Source organism: Parasteatoda tepidariorum, chromosome 2 (genome assembly GCF_982258835.1).
Source record: "Parasteatoda tepidariorum strain Cologne lab strain chromosome 2, Ptep-v5.0, whole genome shotgun sequence".
NCBI classification, from domain to species: Eukaryota; Metazoa; Arthropoda; class Arachnida; order Araneae; family Theridiidae; genus Parasteatoda; species Parasteatoda tepidariorum.
The window spans coordinates 129,308,882-129,328,921 of record NC_141756.1 but is presented as its reverse complement, the minus strand read 5'-3'; the positions used below and the strand labels follow the sequence as shown (position 1 = coordinate 129,328,921).

The 20,040-nt window shown below is 32.8% G+C and overlaps 1 long non-coding RNA gene and 1 pseudogene across 2 annotated transcripts in view; one reads left to right on the top strand and one right to left on the bottom strand.

Moving 5' to 3' along the window:
* Positions 1-3,838: 3,838 nt before the first annotated feature.
* Positions 3,839-10,948, top strand: LOC147816207 (uncharacterized). The gene is made up of 2 exons (XR_015431885.1): positions 3,839-4,227; positions 9,762-10,948. It is a non-coding gene; the product is annotated as an uncharacterized LOC147816207 (long non-coding RNA).
* A 7,277-nt stretch (positions 10,949-18,225) lies between these two features.
* Positions 18,226-20,040, bottom strand: part of LOC147816206 (folate receptor gamma-like) — a 129,728-nt pseudogene continuing 127,913 nt past the window's right edge. The window contains exon 8 of the transcript XR_015431219.1: positions 18,226-18,495. The product of XR_015431219.1 is annotated as a folate receptor gamma-like (transcript). The remainder of the gene's footprint in view (positions 18,496-20,040) is intronic.

The window sequence follows — 20,040 nt, the reverse complement described above, 5'->3', positions numbered from 1 at the left end:
TAATACTAATGAATTTCAAGTGAAAAAAAATGACTTTTCATAAGTAGAAAAGAAAAGCTGTTTTAGAAATGTTGTAATGCTGATAAAAATTGTCTTACAGTAAATTATATACATGAAGTTCAAAATGTGGAGAAAACATGGAAAAATTACAGAACAATGAAAAAAGGGAAAGAGAAAAATAATTTTTGAAAAAAAAAAAAATACGGAAAAAAAATTCCAAAGAAAGGAAAAAAATTTATAAAAATCCGGAAAAGAAATTTTTTTATTATTTAAAAAAATTATAAGAAAATCCGATAATATTCCAATGATCCAAAAAGAAATTTTTTTAGTATTATTTTTATTTTTTCATTGTTCTGTAATTTTCCATGTTTTCTCTACATTTTGAACTTTATATACATATATATATAGAGAGAAATAAATTATTACCGAGCATGAAACCGATGCGAATATAAGAATATTGAAGCAGGAAAAGTCCGAAAAGCATAAATAGGAAATAGCCTCTAAAACTTCATAAAAGATAATACCCACAAAAGGACAAACATAGAAATTGAAATGGACGCACAGACAGACATGGTAGCGTCATCGGGGGGCATTACCATATAGTCAGTGCGGGAGCAGTTTCTTCGGTTGGAAGTAAAATACCACAAGCAACCATACCACCCGACTGCCCCAAGAAAGATGAAGAAAAAAAAACATGTCAGATGAAGATTATTAACTGAGACCTCGACTGTAGAAGTACATAATTTTTACAGAAGGGAAGCAAGATTATTCAGAAGCAGAGTTAAAGGTTGCAAGATCGAGAGTTCGTATGCCAAAAACGCGAACAAAAAATCTACGAATGAAATATTTAAGGTTATAGATGAGATAAAAAAAAAAACAGTGGGCGGAGTTCCTCCGCGCGGAAGAAAAAGTTCGTAACCTGCGACGTTAATTGTAGAAGAATCAGCAGTCGTAGAAGGATCACTAGTTCTATTCAACGACTCTTTTTCCTGCTCTGCTCGCTTCCGTGCTCTGTAATCACGGTAATATTGTGCATTTTTCCCTCGTGGATCTCTTGAACCAGTGGAAGTGCTTGTGGTTGCCTCATCGTCTCACCATGGAAAATGTATTTGCATTAATAATGTATGTGAATGCGTCATAATGTAATTTCAAAAGAGAAAACCTAACAGTCAATTGATATTCACAAGAGACCTACCTTGACATAACCTCAAATCCGTCGCATTGTCCGTGGGATTGTTTTCACTCATTTTTTACAATTGTTATCCACTAAGCTTGAAAATAAAAAATACTACCCTATTAAATTATATGTGTATCAAATCAAACTAAAAAAATATTTATAGAAAAACAATACTTTTATGCTAGTGAGAACCAGAACAATATGGAAATGAATGAGGGAAAACTGGATCCTACCACGTGATTTCCCAGCCAATAATAAAAATGTAGCGTTAAACGTTTAGCGCAACCTTGTTGGAAGTCGCATAAGAAGTATAACTTCAAAAACTGTTCCATAAAAACTAAATTAATTGGAAATACAGAGAGGCTCCCAATTATGTTTCAAGGTGATCCAAGCGAAACTTCAATGAAATTGTGGCCGTGCGATAGCTTAAAACTATGCATTAATTTGTGTCGGAAGGCAGCCATTTACTAAATCAGATCTGTTTGTCCAATTATTCAAGAGAAGTTTGCATAGAAATTTACAATTATTTAAAATGAGCGTATCATTGTTACAAATAAACTTAATAAATGCGATAATTTGAGATAAAATAACGTTTCTGTAGATTCTAATAGAATTTTCGTAAATTAACTTGTTGATAGGAAATGAAAAGTAACTTCTTTTACATCAATTTGAGCATTAGACGAGTTAAATGCAATGATTAAACCAATATAGACTGAAGATGCATAATAATGATAAGTTTTGACCAGAATTAATTCCCCTGGATAAATTTTTAATTTTATAACCGTCGTTGAACAGCCGATCCAATTTTTGGGTTTACGACTACTAATGTTCAACTCCGTAACAATGCCTTGTAACTTTGAACCGAATCCAGAAGACAAGGGAGAGATTTGCCTTCGTTTAGGACTTTCTGATGGAACTCACCATCAGAAAGTCCTAAACGAACCTAAACGTGGCATGGAGAGGAAAACCACCAAAACCTACCACGGTTAGCCAAACGGCAAGGGGACTCCAACCCATGATTCGTCTACTATTGAGAATATTTTACGTCAGTACTGTGCAAGCCGGATGCGGAATTCGTATCGGCAAGCCATCGCTGGGATTCGAAACTGGTTTACCTCATTGGATCTATCTCCTGAGCCAACACGGCTCCCTTTGGATGAATTGAGTTTGCAGTATTAATAAAATCTATACAATTAAATAGAATAATACCATCAATAAATCTGAAGCAGTTCCCAATAGAAAACGCAACAATCCTTACAAAGTAGTGTAAAAAGAAAGCTAGCTAGAATACTTGAGAAATTGGTACCTTGTGTGCGGCAGAAAAGTATTTTCACGGTTAAAAGAAAAGCATTTTTGCAACAGACCGTTGTAAGCCAGGGTCATGAATGTTAAGGCTTCACAATTTCGTGACCAACGGTAGGATTGTGGTCAGCACTGCGCACAGAACGCATTTACTTCCCCGATAGGCTGATACCCATCTATCTGGAGCTTCATTAAAGGTAAAGTTATTAAAAATACGGAAATTAACAATGTTTTGCCAGTATTCAAATTCGATAACAAGAATATTACTCAAGTCATAAAATATGAGAAAAGTAACTTTATTATAGTATTTATTGTATAAAAAAATACAAATCGCTTTGACGTTAAAACATAAGAGAAGTAGACTACTACTAAACATCAGCATCATAGTAAATTAAACTCGTTGAAATCTGGAACGAACCCAGTTACTTACCGCTGCGTACGTCTTTCTATCACACTCATCTATTCCTCTCTCATGTTTTTATATTATGATATAAAAATGTTGCCGCTATAGGAAATATAACTCTCAAAGAACAGTTGATTTAACAATTTGCATTCTTACTTTCATAATAAGCTTTTTCTTATAAAACTAACTCGACTTGTTCGACTAACCTTTACAATGAAAATAATGAATACAAAGTATTCATAGCTGAATTGACAATTCGCGTTTATCATCTCTCTTGGGTTAGGAACATTTAACGTGTTTTATTAGAGTAGTCAACAATTGTTATAAAACATTAACAGCAACTAAATTTAGCATCAAATTAAACAAGAAATTAAACATCAAATTTGACGACTCAGCTCGAAAGGAAACTGAGCTAAATGCTAATGCCTAAAATTTATCCCAACAGAATCAGAAATTTAATCTATGTCCATGGAATTAAAAATTTTGAGATCATTTGATGAATCATTTTTAATGTTGATGTATCAACATTAAGTTACAAACTTGTTTTGGTGGGTGTGCTTACGTGTGTTGAGCTATGCCGGCGGTAGCATAGTAACTGGTAGGACCTTTCAAGCTTGACTGGGCACCCATCTAAGAGTAACACTCTGGTCCTCAGGATTGGACGAGGCGACATTTACCCGTAAAACAAACATTAGTATGAAATAAGAGTGAGGCAATAAGAGTGACATTTTGGAGGAGATTCTCCTATCAACAGATAAAGATGAGTGTGGCCGATTCTGAGACGTTTTACATCTGTATTTCGCAGACGCAATTCATACTCCAACTGATGATGGGTAAAGAGAAAGTTTTTATGAAACACTCGAATGTGAATTTAATAAGCTACCTAAATATGTTGAGTGATTGGATGCATGAAAGAAATATATTGACCGACTGTTGGAAAGTACATGATATGTGTAGTGAAAATGGGATTTTGCATTGAGCGTTCGTCTTCCAATGAGGTGAACCGGCTTGCATCGACCACAGTTCTCATATAAAATACAGAGTCCCGTTGTAATCATGGGAGGAGGTTTCCTCTCTGTATAACGTAAATGCGGGTTAGTTTCATCAAAAAGTCCTCCAAGAGATGGCGAAATATCTCCTGTGGTGTGCCTCGGCAAACACCCAGTCCCCAAGTATGTACCTCGACAACCCTCCTGACCACTCCAAAAAACGAACTGAAGTGAGGTAAATCCAGCCAGCATAACCGGTTGTAAAACCCCTCATACTCACGCACTTCCAAACTGACTCGCGTGGAGAGAGGACGCGTTCCTCAACCCTTCATTAAAATTATCTAATTCTTTACAATGTAAGTTTTCATTATATGTTTTTGTTATAAATTAAATTTTTCCTTAACTTAAACTTTTTTTATTCTTATTTATTTTTGTAATTAATTTTTAATTACGCAATTTAAATATAGCATGTTATTAACTTTAAAGCACACACGTGCTATATCTCCCAATACTTGATCCAGGAGTTCCCTTGTCTTCTGGATTGGATTCAAAATGATAAGGCTGCGGGAGTCGTAAACCCAAAAATCGGGTCGACTGTTCAACGACGGTTATAAAAGTAGATTTTGCAACGTATGACAACCTAATCATAAGTAGCGCATATTTCCAACAGAAATGCATTTACAAAGAGACTTGGGGTTTCTCTAAATGGAATGACGAAAAACCAAATCGATCCTATATGAATAGACCCTCCGAAGTGAGGAGTTAGTGAGGTATGAGAAAATGTTGTCGTGGGGACTATTACCAATTAATAAAATCAATGATGGATTAAAGCAACCGAATTGGCGTTGGAATGTACCAAGACGAATCAAAAGAACAAATTAGTGTATAATACTTTAAACTTAATGAAAATGATATATAACCAGTAGAAAAAGGGATACATTCAAAAATATCATATTAAATTCTGCTGATGAAGTTTTGGGAAAAGAGGAGAAAAAGAAGAGAAATAAATGGTTTGAGGCAGGCAAAACTCCAACGAAAAAAGGAGGCAAGGAAGAAGATGCATTAGCATAGAACAAGAGTGTGAAAACTTCTAAAAAGAGAAAGGTCACATTATAAAATACGCTAAAAAAAAAGATCTTTTGAACAAAACAGAAGATTGAGAACTTATTCTGAGATATCAGTCGAATGGTATTCAAAGATTTAAGGTTTTAAAAGGTAATTCGGCTAAGCACCCTTTCCTGCCTAGGCAAAGATGACACACTTATTAGTGGACCAAAAAAAGAAACAAGCTAAACACATGGGCTGAATATTGCGGCGCATCGTTAAACAAAGAAACTAGCGGTGATACAAAAATAGAATCTGAAATAAAGCCGCAGTTTTCATATAACAACCTCTTTGAACCTTTCAACAATCATAGAAGTAGAACATTTCCTTCGAAACTTTTAAAAGAAAAAAAAAGGTAATTAAACATTACTAGCTTGTTTTTAATAATGACCGATTTTTACTTTATTTTTCCATTTACTTCTTTCAAACGTTTTAAGCATAAAACGTAACGCTGGTCGCGAGTATCCATTTTTGCTAAACATCTTTAGAATCTCCAAAGTCTAAACAAAAAGTGACTACCTCTGGTTTTTCAATCCCAAAATAGTTTTGAAGCATTTGTTTCTCCTTAAAATTAAAATAAAATAAAAATTCGGTCGCTCTATTTGAAGGAAGAGTACAATTCGGATGCTCTACTCTGCGTTTATGGAATAGAAAACGGGACTTTGTCGTACGTAACAAAAAGCGTAGACAGTTATGGGAAATAAGTGAGATTTTCGTATCTCCTTTCAGAATATAATAATTGAAATACAACCGTCTCCTGATGCAAATGCATACAAACAGAGAAGGTTTTAATGCAGAATGAATATTTCATTACCAACGACATTTGCTTTGGGTGAAAGCTCTTTGTTTGCACACTCACTATTCCGACTCCATTCATAAACATCGATGGATTAGATGCTGCCTTTCCTCAATTCAATACAAGACTGCTTCAAGGATTCCAACAATTGAAAAATATTTTTTAATTGAATTATTAAAAGCTTTTTTTTTAAACATATTTACAGGGAGAGAGAATTTAAACTTTCATAGAGCTTATATATTAAGAGTGAAAGAAGGAGAATGAGTCAGGACTACTACCCTGTGGTCGGAAGTAGTGAAATTACTGTAGTTGTAGGGGGAAACAATAAAAAAAAAAACAGTTTGTAGCGATTCTTGGCAACTACCTGTGACGTTAGTTTAAAAAAGGTACGCTGATCTAACGCAACTAACTTTTCGAATTCAATATTTAAATTCAGTATTTATATTATTTATACCAGTATTATTGTTTATGTGAATCCTAGAACATAGCCAAATACATAGCCAAAAGAAAAATAGACCCTATTATAAATTTACGTAAATTTATATTACTATTCTCAACCACCTTTGCTTCCAAGAAAAGAACGGACGCTCCGAACATTTATTATAAACGCATATTTCAACGTTTTTTCGTCCGAATAGTCGAAATTTTTTTTTTCATAATTTTAGACTACGCAATTTTAACATCGAATAATTAAAAAAAAATCAATCGAATAGTTCTTGAGAAATACATTTTTTGAAAAAAAAACAAAAAAAACGGCTTTTTTTTTTAAAGTAACTTAAGAACTATTCGATCCATTTTATTCGACTTAAATCTTTTAAAATAAAACAGTCAAAAATGATTTTAAAAAAAACTAACCCACAAATCAAATATTCTTCTCATATTCAATAAAACTAAATATAATTAGTTTATTTAATTTCATAACCGTCGTCGAATAGTCTACCCAATTTTGGGTTAACGACTACCATGGCCATGAAATTTTGAACCCAATCCAGAAGACAAGGGAACACCTGGATCAAGTATTGGGAGAAATTTTCTCTCGGGGGAGGACTTTTTGATGGAACCTACAGAACAATAGCAGCCGTAGAATAAGACTGCTATTCAAAAGCGAACGCTCTATTCTACGGTTAGCCGGCGCTTATGGTTTTGAAAACTTAAATGCAATTATTTGGGCTGAAAATGTCTCGCAAAGCATATTGCATACATCGTTAGAAGCAGAATAGGTAGTTTTCAAGGACAGGAAAACAAAATTCACTGTCCATGCCAATTTACTCTCGACTAGACTTGCCTGGGAGATGTATTAGATGAGACAATAGCGCTTCGAGGACACCCTTTGGCGTCGGATCTTTCGAGCAACCGCTTTAGCCTGTTTAATAGCTTTAAGATTTGATGTTGAAGGGGATCAACGGAATATGTTTCACAACCTAAGCGGTGGAACACTCAGAATTCAAACAAGACTTACGAAGAAAACATGTCGATGTCTTTGGAATGCTATTTTCCGCAGCTCCAGTGAATAAGAGCCAGTTTGCGAGATGATATATGAACACCGATGGTTTTGGGCGTGTAGAAACCTTAACGGAATATGAAACTATAAGTGGGAAGTGATCACTGTTATGAACACTATCGCTAAAAGAAAAGTTTATGAACGGCTTGAGCTAAATCAATAGAATGAAAGGTTTGTGTCGGAGTATGAAAATTGATTAACCAAACAGAGATTATGGTCATGGATGAGTTGTTCAATCTTATGATCCCGATCATTGGAAGCGGAACTGCCCCACAGTTCACTGTAACCTATAAAATTTCCAAGCCAAATAGAAGGTGAAGGTAACTGGACAATCAATGAATTCAATCTGCTTGGGAAACGTAAGCTTGTAGAGGTAAATAAATAGGACAGGAAGAAGAATATTTATGTTAATTTGAAAAACGCAGATCTGTAATGAGGATGACAATGGGAGTTGTTTAGATGGTAATGCACTCGAAGTTCATATTGCAACACTGCCATGAAGACGACTTCAATGATCTAAAGCATATGGACATTATGAACTTGTTCAAGATGATTGCCTGCAAGATTGATGGATCAAAATCCATCTTTTGCAAAGCAGAAGAAACGGATTGATTGACAATTTATTTTGCGCATCGTTTTCTTCTTAAAGTAGCCAGGTCTTCAAATTTCGGGACGGCTTTTCTTTGTGGGGAGCTGTTTCGAAAAAGGTAGAGCCATTTCGGAATAATCTGTTTTATATGTTTTGTTAGGTGGAGGTGATGTGGTCCTATTGGACGTTGAAGCTAGGTTTTTGAGTATGTGGTTTTATCTTACTTTATAACCGCCGATCCAAGTCTGGATTTACTACTACTAATGTTTAACTTCGTCGCCTTGTAATTTTGTACCCAATCCAGAAGACAGGGAAACTCCTGGATCAAGTATTGGGAGAAATTTGCATTAGTCGAGGATTTTTGATGGAACTAACCCACACTTGTATTACATGGAGAGGAAATCCACGAAAATCTCCCACGGTGAGCCGAACCACAAGGGGACTCTAACCCACGAACCGAGTACTACTGAGGATATTTTACGTCAGCACTGTGGTAGGTGAGAGCCCGGTTCACCTCATTGGAAAGCGAACACTCTATCCCCCGATCCACCACGGCTCGATTTAATCTGATGGTTGAAAGTAAATGTCTGTGCTGCAGAATCAGTTTGTGTATTGACAGAGCAATACTATATCTAGGATTATATCTTAATGGCTCGAAGGGGCGATCTCGAATATGGTAATTAGTGCAGAGCTTAAGACCGTGCTATTTTCAGCCACCACCTACCACGCAGTCCAACTTAGGGGATGCACGTAGAAGATAGACGCTAACCCCAACCCGTTACTTGAACATCGATGCTGACCAATAGCTATTAGCCGCGACGCAAGTCACCACTGAAGCAGCCTTCACCTGTAAGAGGTGCACAGTAATGTTCCCGGGCTTGACACTAGTCAACAGATGGCGTTCGTGACAAGCCGATTGGTGCATACAGGCCGATATGCACCTACCGTTTACCTGAAGCACGGGCTAAAGCATGGTGTTGGGGTACCAGGTTCCTTTTTTGCAGGGCCAAGGGTCACGGCGAACACGTAGGTGGTCGTTTCCCATCAGGGAAGTAATTGAACACAGACGAAAATCCCTCATTAGCAAATTTAGCGACCACGACAAGGGGTAAGAAAAAAACGAAGGGACAGATCACTAGTGTATCCCGGGAGTGTGACTGCCAGTGTTTACTTAAAGAATTTAACCCCCCCCCCCACCCCACTCGAGGAAAAAAGTGATGAGGTCTCTAAGTATTCTATACCCCCATGTTCTATCATAGGCCTTCTCTATGTGAATAAACTTGAAACTAAGTGCTGATTTTTACGGAAAGCCTGACGAACGTTAATTTCAAGTTTTAACAGATATCACCGTGCTTTATCCTTTGCGGAAATCACTTCTGTACTTTTAAAGACAGTTTTGTTTCAAGTGCGAATATGCCCTCAACATGTAAAATTGTTTCAGAATTTTACAGATACAGCTAGTTAACGAGATAGGCCGTAGCTAGTGGAGTCTTCGGGATTTTTTTCCTGGTTTAACAATAGGTATTATATGTTTTTAACCAGTTTTCTGTGAAAGTTCGTTCTGCATATATACGTTTATATAATTACAGAATATGCTTTTAGGTTGTATTCGTTAGGTTAGGTTAGGCACCAAATCAGGACCAGGTGTTGTAGGATGGATATTTTTTAAACCTTATAGAAATTCCTCTAGAGTAAAGGGTTTATTATAGTCATCGTTCGTGTTTCTTGGCATTAGTTTGTCTTTTTCACATTTTCTTTTTATAATAGCAAATGGTTCTTGGTAATTACAGCAATAGAAACTTCAGCAAAAGCATTAGCAATATGTTATATTTGTAAATTATTGCATTTGAGAATAGGTATGTTATGGGCAAAGTATTTACCAGATATTGTTTTGTTCCAGATAATATTTGATGATGAATTATGCTTTACGAAGGATACGAAATTGTGCCAAGATATTTTCAGAATGTTGCGTCGAATTCTACGAGTCATTGAGCTGGACTTTTTAAAAGCAACGTATCGTTTTTTTTGGCCTTCTTGTTTCCACCATGGTTTGAGATATTTTGACAATTTTTAACTATGTTTCACTACTTGAAGCATCATGCCTAAGTGGTCAATAACTATATTTTAATCACTATGTATGCAGGACGTGAATCTAATTCGCGATAGCATAGATACTTGATAGCATCACCAATATGCACACTGAGATACATTGCATACAGCTAAATTGAGGGCATAAATGATCGCGAAAATGGGTGCTTTCTCCTGTATTAAGAATACTTAGGAGACGGTCATCAATTAATTTTTCAATTGGAAAAACCTCTAGTATTGGAGGCAGGGCTTCCCCAAATAGGGCAATGGCCATTGAAATCTCCTATTACAAAAGGTTGCGGAAGTTGACCAATAAGATCATTTCAAGCAATTTTTGTTTCCATTTCAAACACTGACGAGAATTAGCAGAATGTGTTTCGTTACAGTTTATACATTTCTCAGGGAGAGTACAAGTTCTAATTGTATTAGGTTGATTATAACGCGAACATGTTTCTTTTCCTCTGTAGTTGTTGGCTGAGAGACTGAATTTCTGACACTTGAAGCGTATAGCTAACCCATGATCGGCTACCACCGAGGATATTTTGCGTCAGCACTGTGGTCGATGCGGAATTCGCATTGATCAGTCATCGCTGGGATTCCAACCCGGTTCACCTCATTGGAAATCGACTAAACCTCCACGGTTCATTTAGAGTACTGTGCAGAGTTATAATACTAGGAATATTATCTATTATTTCAATAGGGAAATAGCTTGTTTATTAGAAATAGTTTCGCTAGACGACAACCGTGGTAAATGCCGGAAATTTTCTTTTCAAGTGATGCAAGTATTACAAATCTAGAATTTACAGCATTATATTTAAGACATAAATTTTATGTGAAAATATGTCGTGACAGGGTGAAAAACCTTTTGTAACAATGGCAATGCTCGCCTGAACACTCTCAAGCCCACCACATACATATGGAAACAAGAAGAGGGCATTTTAGGGAGGGTAGCTTCGATGATAGCTTGTATGGGAAGTATACCAGATTGGCAGACTCAGCCATCAGTAGGAGACTTATTTAATCTGATTCAATAATTTTTTTAAGATTCGCATGGATATTTCTTTCTTACTTGAAATGATTCTCTTTACTCAATCGGTTGTTATTTTTTAAATACAAAGGGAAAAAAAGTGAACTAATTCTGACATTAAGGGTAGTACATGTTTTTTTTTTTTAATTTTACAATATTTATTATGAATGTTCATTGATTGTTAGATGGTTTAATTTCTAAACTTGCACATTTTTAAAGCAGTTAATTTCTTTTATTATTTGAGTTTTCTGGAAAAAGTGAAGTGCTTAAACTTATTAACTCTGATAAAACTTTTGTTGAAAATGGAAATAGTTCACGCTATGTGTGCCGAAAAAATATAGTTCACGTTACCTGTGCCGAAAAAATATTAAATGTCTTTGTTTTTATTTATTTTTTAAACTGAAAGCAAGTTATCGCAAATAGGATGAAATCTAAAACTATCAATGATTTTTATCAGCACCCATCAAACCATCTGAAATTATCTAAGTTTTTTTGTTCCTTAAATTACGTTTTCTTACTTGTATTTTAATAGAACATTGCGCTTGCTTTGAACAATTTTATACAATTTCCATACATATCTTATTTATCAATCATTACATAGAAATAAAAATTTTAATTTGTCATTGAGTTAAAATTTTAATAGCTGTTACACTCAAAATTTAATATCCAAATTTTCACATTTTTTGAAAAGTATATATTACACAAAACAATAGCCCAAAACGTTTTTAATTTAATTTATTTTACAAGGTGTTAATTAAAAAGTGCTTTAAAATTTAATTGTTAAGAAATAAATATCTAAGGATAAAATAAATGGATTTTAAAAAATTTTATCTCATTTTACGCGGAAGTTCTTGATAAAATAGTTATAAATAAAATATATTCTTCCAGTTCCAAGTTTGAACTCAAAAAATTATGCAAATAAATTATAAATAACTAATTATTCATAATATTATTCACCTAGTTATTATTCATAATATTAGTTGAGATTTTTAAACTCCCTTCAAATCAACTGATACAGCGCGATTAAGTGATCAGCGGAGTGGAGTGGCAGAGCGCGCCGCGGTGCAGCGTTTCGCGAAAAAAGCTATAACTTTTTATGGAATTACGATCCATTTTTTTTGAAAAGCTATTTTGTTCAGAATAAAATTTACTTTAAAATGGGTTTTGTTCGAACTTTGTACGACATTAACGACATTTTTGTTTTTCATTTTACAACTTAATTTTGCAATAAAAATTAAATTTTTTAAGCATTTGTTTTATTATAATTATTTTATCAACAACTTCCATTATTTCCGCGTAAAATGAGATAAATTTTTTTTAAAATCCATTCATTCTATCCTTAGATATTTATTTTTTAATCAAAAAGAGCTTTGAAATTTAATTGTTAATATCTTGAAAAATAAATTAAATTAAAAAAAAATTGCTTTGGGCTATTGTTTTGTATAATATATACTTTTTAAAAAACAAAAAATTTAAAAATTATGATATCAAATTTTGGGTGCTTACCGCTATTAAAATTTTGACTCTTTTAAAAAAGAGAAAATCGAACGATCTAAACGATGTTACAGGTGCGAATACTTTTCTCTCTTTGCTCTAGAGCTAACACAATGGACCGAAGAAAGAGGTCTCATGGTCTAATTTTCTCTCGCTAAAACCAGTCTTAGGCTGAGGGCAAGGTGGCAAAGAGAAGACTCATCTCTCCCTCATTAGTCGGCGTACGACAGACGCGTGGGGGAAGTGAGGCAAGTCTTAAGGGGTCAAGTAGAGATTTTAAAAGAAATGTTCCCTGTTTCAATGTCATTGCTTTTCTTTTACATTACGCACGCGAACATATCATAAAAGATAGTGCATATATAGTTTTTTTAATTTATTTATTTTTTTGTGTGATGTGACTTTAATTATTAATATTACTGAAGAGTTTTAAAGTTATTTACTGTTCATTATTTTAATTGAATAATAGTTTTTATTTTTATTTTATTTATTTTTTTTTTTTTTGTTGTATAATTATGTTCTATTGAAGAATAAAGAATCAAAAAATAGCTGAAATGATAAAATATGTTTAATATACATACTGTAACTGCCATATTTCTCTGAAATAAAGGAAGTTTGTGCGCAATGCTTACTGCAATCTCAGAAATGTAATATATTTTTCTTTGAACAAGCGATTTAAAAATAATGTGAATAACTATTAATACTGCTTTTGAATTTGAAACAGTTACTTAATATATATTATTTTAAATCGATTCGTTGAGTGACAATAGTTTTTTATTCTTGTATAATCATTTCCTATTGAAGAAAAAAGTAACATAAAAAAACTGAAATGATGGAAAAAATTAACTGTACATAGCAAAACTGCCAGATTTCTCTAAAATAAAGGAGGTTAGTGCGCAATGAATGATCGCTCTCTTTGAATCGCAATATGTTCATTAATGAAACGATTTAACAATAATGTTAATTTAATTATTAATATTGCTTTAGAATTTTAACTAGTTATTTACTATTCATTATTTTAATTAATAAGTTGAGACAACATAGTAATTTTTTTTGTAAAATTATTTACTGCTTAAAAAAAGTAGCAAAATTTACCTGAAATGATAAAATAAATTTAATGTGCGTAACGTAACTGCCGTATTTCTCTAAAATATAGGTAATAAGTGCGCAATGCTGATCGCACTCTCAAAATCGTAACATATTTTTCGTTAATGAAGCTGTTTAACAATAATGCGAATTCAACTATTCATATATTGCTTAAGAATTTTAAACAATTATTTATTATATATATATATATATATATATATATATATATATATATATATATATATATATATATATATATATATATATATATATAATATACATATATATATATATATATATACATATATATATATATATATATATATATACATATATATATATATATATATATACATATATATATATATATATATATATATACATATACATATATATATATATATATATATATATATATATATATATATATATATATATATATATATATATAAAGAGAGAGAGAGAAATAAAACAAAAATATCTAAATGACAAAATAAGTTGACAGAAAGTAATTATTAATTTGTAGGGAAATAAATGTGGCATTTGGTCTATCACGCTCAAGCTCAATTAAATTTTCGGCAAATTCAGAAGTCTCGAAATCCATAGTTAGTTTTAAAAAATAGAGAGAATAAAATGTCGCTGAAGTTTAAACACAAATGGTTAGAAGCCTTTCAAACGGTATGGTATATATAGTTAGTTTCTAGAGTGTGTAGAAAGCTTCCCTGTCTACCAATCAGTGTTATTTTCTACAATGGGAATCCTAAATGGGGGGGGGGGATGTTCACACCTGTAACACTTTAACATTAGCAAGTTATGCCTGAAGAGAAATGCAAACAAAACTACATGAAGTTCTTTGAAATACCGAAAGTGATAGAATGGGCTACACCTGGACAGGAAACAGGTAATCAGGATCCTTACTAGTTAATTATACTATGCTAGCTAGATAGGGATATTTCTTGGTAACCATTTTAAAGCATGATTAGTCAATACTAGACATTCTATGTTCACAAAGGCACAGATTGTGGGATATATATAATTGAAAATTAAAATGCTATTGATGCTCTTAAGCGTTGGGTTTTCGCAAAAATTTATGTATTTACTTTCTTAATTTTTTAAAAATAATGTTTTTGTTTTAAATTGCGAGTTACTTATTATTTAAAAATAAATGTAATAGTTCTAAAATGATAAGTTTTCTTATTGATTGAAAATTGTTCGCTATCTATCTATCTACATATATATACATATATATATATATATATATAAAATCTGAATTAACAGAGCGTAATTATTAAATTGTCTGGGGGAAATAAAGGCGGCCTGTGCGCAGTGGTCAATTAATTTTGTGGCTTACAACCAGGGTTCGTTGATTTAAATCATGATTAAAATCAACTGATTTATATATATATATATATATTTTAAATTAAAATTAAAATTTTAAATTAAAATTATGGTGTGCTAATTGAAACTTTGTGTTACTAGTTAAAGTAGTATTCTTTAAATTATCTATTTTATCTTGTCTTTTAATTTCAATCACGCCTTTGTATCAAAATGGTCGCTATGCATTATAATGAAAAATCATTTTAGTAAGTTAGAGCTTCTAAAATATTGTTATAATATGGTTTTAATATTAATTTACTTTTGATTAAACATTTATAAAGTTTTTTTAATCATAAATAAAAGCTCTTATAGTGTATTTGAATAAAAATGAAAAAAATCTGATTTAGATCAAAAAAATCCGATTTAAATCAAAATAATCCGATTTTTTTGATTTTTTTTAAAAAAAAGTCAGAAAAATCACGAACCCTGCTTGCAACGGACTGTCCCGAGTATATTTTACATTCCTTTTATTTTTATACAAAACGTAATAATAGTAAAAAAGTTATCATATTTCAAAGATTACTATTCATATAAAGAAAATAGAACAGGATAAAAAGAAAAAAAAAAACCTTTAAATAACAGATAAACTCATGGGTAAACATATCTTTTATTATTTTTAAGCTATTACGAGTATTAGTATCCGTTTATTAGTTCGTCTATAAATGCCTATTAATGCTTAAATAAGATAGAGAACAAATTTTAATCCATAAGAAAACTGATCATTTCGGGACTATTAAATTTATTTTTTAATAATAAATAATGCGGAGTTTAAAATCAAAACACTCCTATTACAAAATTAAAAAAAGACATTTTTACGAAATCACAGCGCTTTATAGAACCAATAGCATTTTAATTTTCTATGTTCCCTAAAAATCACTCCCTTTAATGACCCCGGGTCGAGGCACACGTAGGCACAAGCCATTTTACATGCAGAAAGGTAGACCTCCTGGCCGTCTGTGGTCAATGGCACGTGGCATCTGGTTGATATCCATGTCTAATGACGGAGGGCTTTCCTTCAACTTTGCGAGGTAGTTTTCTCCCTTAAAGAGGGACCCGCACCCCTACTTGAAATAATCATACCTCGTTACCATAGTCACCGCCACCCCTCCAGACGAATGTCTGTCAGAGTACCTATCGTAGACAAACAGTAGTTCAGCAACGGGCGCCGAACCACTGGCTCTGAACACCTAGGCCAAGAGTAGTGTCCAATATAGTACTACACCAGAGGAGTGTGGATCCTCCAAAACAATCAGAACTCAGGATCATTACCTTGATACAGAGCTAATCCCGAGCAACTTGTTCGATCAGAGTGATAGAGGGGGATCTATCGCTCATCTACACGGCCCAAAGAGCACGCGACCAACAGACACCGCGAAATAAGCCCGCCACACTTGTGTAAGAATGCAAACTGGTAACTCCATGATGAAACGCGGCACACTGCAAATATGCTGTTCAGCAATAGCTAACGTTGTTAGTCTGTTCGATTCAGAGAAAAAAAAATTTTTAAAATAAAGATGTGCAGCAAAGTAACAAATCCTAAAAACCCGACAAAGGAAAAAAAATTAAACAGAAATCTGAAATGTGTAAATTATAATCGGTGTTTAAAAGGAAACGAGTCGACATTCGCACACTAGATTAAAATATTAATTTGGTTTCAGGTGTAAAACTTAAAACAGGATAATTTCAAGAGAGAAGCAGAAAAATACTGAGGTCTAGTTGGGGTCCCCGGGTGCGCCATACCCGTCACACAACAGTGTTCCCCTGGGGGATGAAAATTTAAGTTGGCAGTTAAGTTAAGTTGGAAACAGAAGATGGCAGTTCGTTCGGGATAAATGATAATGTTATCTGTGTAATATCGGTGAATGTTAGCTTGAAGAAAGAGGATCAATGGTAGAAGACGAAAACATGGCTAGAGGTAGTGAGATCATCTCAGTGGACACAAGGGTCAATTGAGCTTCGGAAATTGGTAAGTCTAAAATATTATTATTATTTTTGGTGTGGAAGCACCATACAACTTATTACCACTTTAAACCGGTAAGAAAAATTTCCCGTAAAAATGTGACAAGTTGAGATGTATGAGCTCCACTCCAAGTAGAGCTTTTTTGCAATTTATTCGGAGGTGCAAAATAATTTTTTTTGCAACCATCTTTAGTTATGGGTCGTGCTATAACAAATTATATCCTGAGTTCATGAAGAGTACATAATTTTCATTCTCTTTGTACTCACCAAAACACGGTTGCCACTCAAATCTGGATGGAAAAAAATTCCACGCACATATTATACACAATATATTAAGAGGAAACATACATTCACTGTACTCTTGAGTGAGCTATATTAGGGTAACTTAGGGGTGCTTGTGAGCCTAACTCGAAAATCCTGAAAATTTCTTGACTAAAATCATTAATGACGCATTTCAAAAAATTAATGTTTTTATAAATTCAACTCATTGATATTTTCCAGCATAGTTTAAATGAATAATTATGTATAAGTTTACTTTTATCTCTTATTACATTTATTATTCTATCTGAAAAAAATATTTACAAATGAAAGCGATGCCAAGTAGAAAATCTAGTTCTAATATTTTTAAATAAAATATACAAGAATTTTTAGGCATAAATGTGATCAGTGATTCCTTAAAACTTCTGGATTGTGGTTAGCGACAAATCCGGATTTCTTCCAGAGCACAATCATCTTAGATAACTATAGTTTTAATTGCTGAAAAAATTAATGTAGAGAATTAAATAGTCTAATAAAGCTGAAATCTCATTAATTGTATTTCGAGTAGTCACCACTTTTAAAAGACGAATATAAGAAATAAAATTCCCTGTATTTTCTAAGTTTTCCCTGTAGAGTGGCAACCTAGAGAAATGACTTTTCATTTTTATGCATGAAAAACAAATCTAACAAATTTAGCAAGGAATTTACAAGAAGTGATATTAAAATCTAACGAGTGATTGACAGGACTAGATTCGAACTCTGCATCTGATAGAGGGAAGTTTTTAGATACTTCTAGGAGATCCTAGGGATTGCATTTTGCTGCATATAAACATAAATACATAGTCAATATAAATGAACTTTAGTTTTATGGATTACTACGTATTAAGCTCTGTTTTTAACATTTTCTTTTCTCTTGCCTTTGTTGGACCCTGGCTTTCTCTACCAAAGAGTTTCATAGCAACTGGTTCTCGTTATCCTGTTTGACTTTCTTTAATAATTAGAAAATAACAAGTTAACACTTTTATAGAGCAGAATTAATGTATTTGCAAGGAGAATGTTTCAGAATAAATCATCACAATTCATAAAATATATATTTATTTTCAAAAACTAAATATCCAAAATAGATAAACAGGAACAACATTAATAGATATCCTAATTTAAATATTGTACTTCAGTGACCCATTATTTGTGCTACAATCAATACAAAAAAGTAGATGAAGTACTGGGCAGTGCTAGGAGAGAGGGCAAGATCGATATAATGTTCGGCTACTTTTTTCTTAACATCAGCCACTCCATCAAACCAAATATGCATGCAAAATTCACTTTCTGTATATTTCCAAGAATGATCCTAAGCAATAAAAATACTATAATATGTAAATAAAAAGTATAATAATCATAATAAGAAAATAAACTACATAAAAAATACATTTTCCTCAAATAAACTAAGTTTAGATTAAACAACTGAAACTATCTGTAGGAAGAGTAGATATCGACCATGTCTACCTTCATCTATGAAAAGGTAGCCCACTATAGAATCGAGTTAACATGCCTTATAAACTAGTGAATTGGAATTGTATTTTTGTAGTGGTAGATACTATTCTCTCACCAGAATTATATCTCTGATAGAATTCGATGAACGGATACCATTAGTTGATTCATTGCTGTTTTGTGAGAAGCTGTATTAAGAAGACCAAACTTTAGAAGCAACAGTGTGAGGACAATGTCGCAGTCACAAGTAGCAAGTCAACTGTTCAATGTGAACCATCCATCGAAGTAAGAATTTCTGTTAGGGTAAATCGAAGTGGGAGTTTCTGTGAAGGTGGGCATTTTCTCATCGGGTCCGGGTCCCCAATGTGGGGAGACCTTCATCTATGAGAAGGTACCCCACCATAGGATCGAATTAACATGTCTTATATACTGGTGAATTGGAATTATATTTTTGTAGTGGTAGATACACTACACTATCAAATCTTTAATTTCCATAACAAAATCTATTGTAACTTATATTTCTTTTTCATCCAAAAATAATTTATACTTAAGGGTACACGTCAAAGCCAGTTTTTAATGAGGTTTCAGGATCAGTTTTACTCCAAGGGAAACATTTTCAAGATTTGGGAGAATGTCTATGGAAAGTTATGACTTTCTTTCCCATTTTTTTTAAAACGTTTGATTGCAGATGAGTTGTATTTAATCATAAATCTCATAGATCACACTACTTGTCTCATTAAATATGGCAACTTGCAGTAATTTATATACAGCGTTGACTAAGTTTAAGCTTTTAGAAAAAAAACAATTGTTAGCTTTAAACGGCTAGGCGATCTGGTTCATAGCTAGTAGAATCACTAATGATTTAATTAAAAATATGATTTAGTGCAATAGTAAAACAGAAAAGAATTTTTAAAAAATATTAATTTATTAATCCACATTTAAAATGCACATCCTACGCAAATTTTTATTCTTCAAAACAAAAATTCAGACTTCTTCTGTTTTAAAAATATCATAAAAAATGAACTTTCCACTCATGAACTAAATGTTTTTGATATTAGCGATGCAGGTTACATAGTTTTTTTTCATTATTTATCTTGCTTCGTCATCTTTTTTTTTAAAAAAAAGTCCTGAAATTCTGCCACCAAGAGAATTTTTTTTTTCTTTTCAAGGCAAGATTTTTTTCTTTACGATCATAAAGCAGGCTTTTTTTCCAGCATCAACCTTGCCAAACGACAGTGCTTGCTCTATTAAGTTTCTCTGGAAATTTTGCAAAGAAAAAAAAATTCCCACAGATTTAGATTCCAATACCATTTTAACATAATTTAAACCCTAATAATTTTACTTAATTACAATTGAAACTTTATCCACATAATTTTGTAACTTTTTAATTTGGATTTAATGTCAG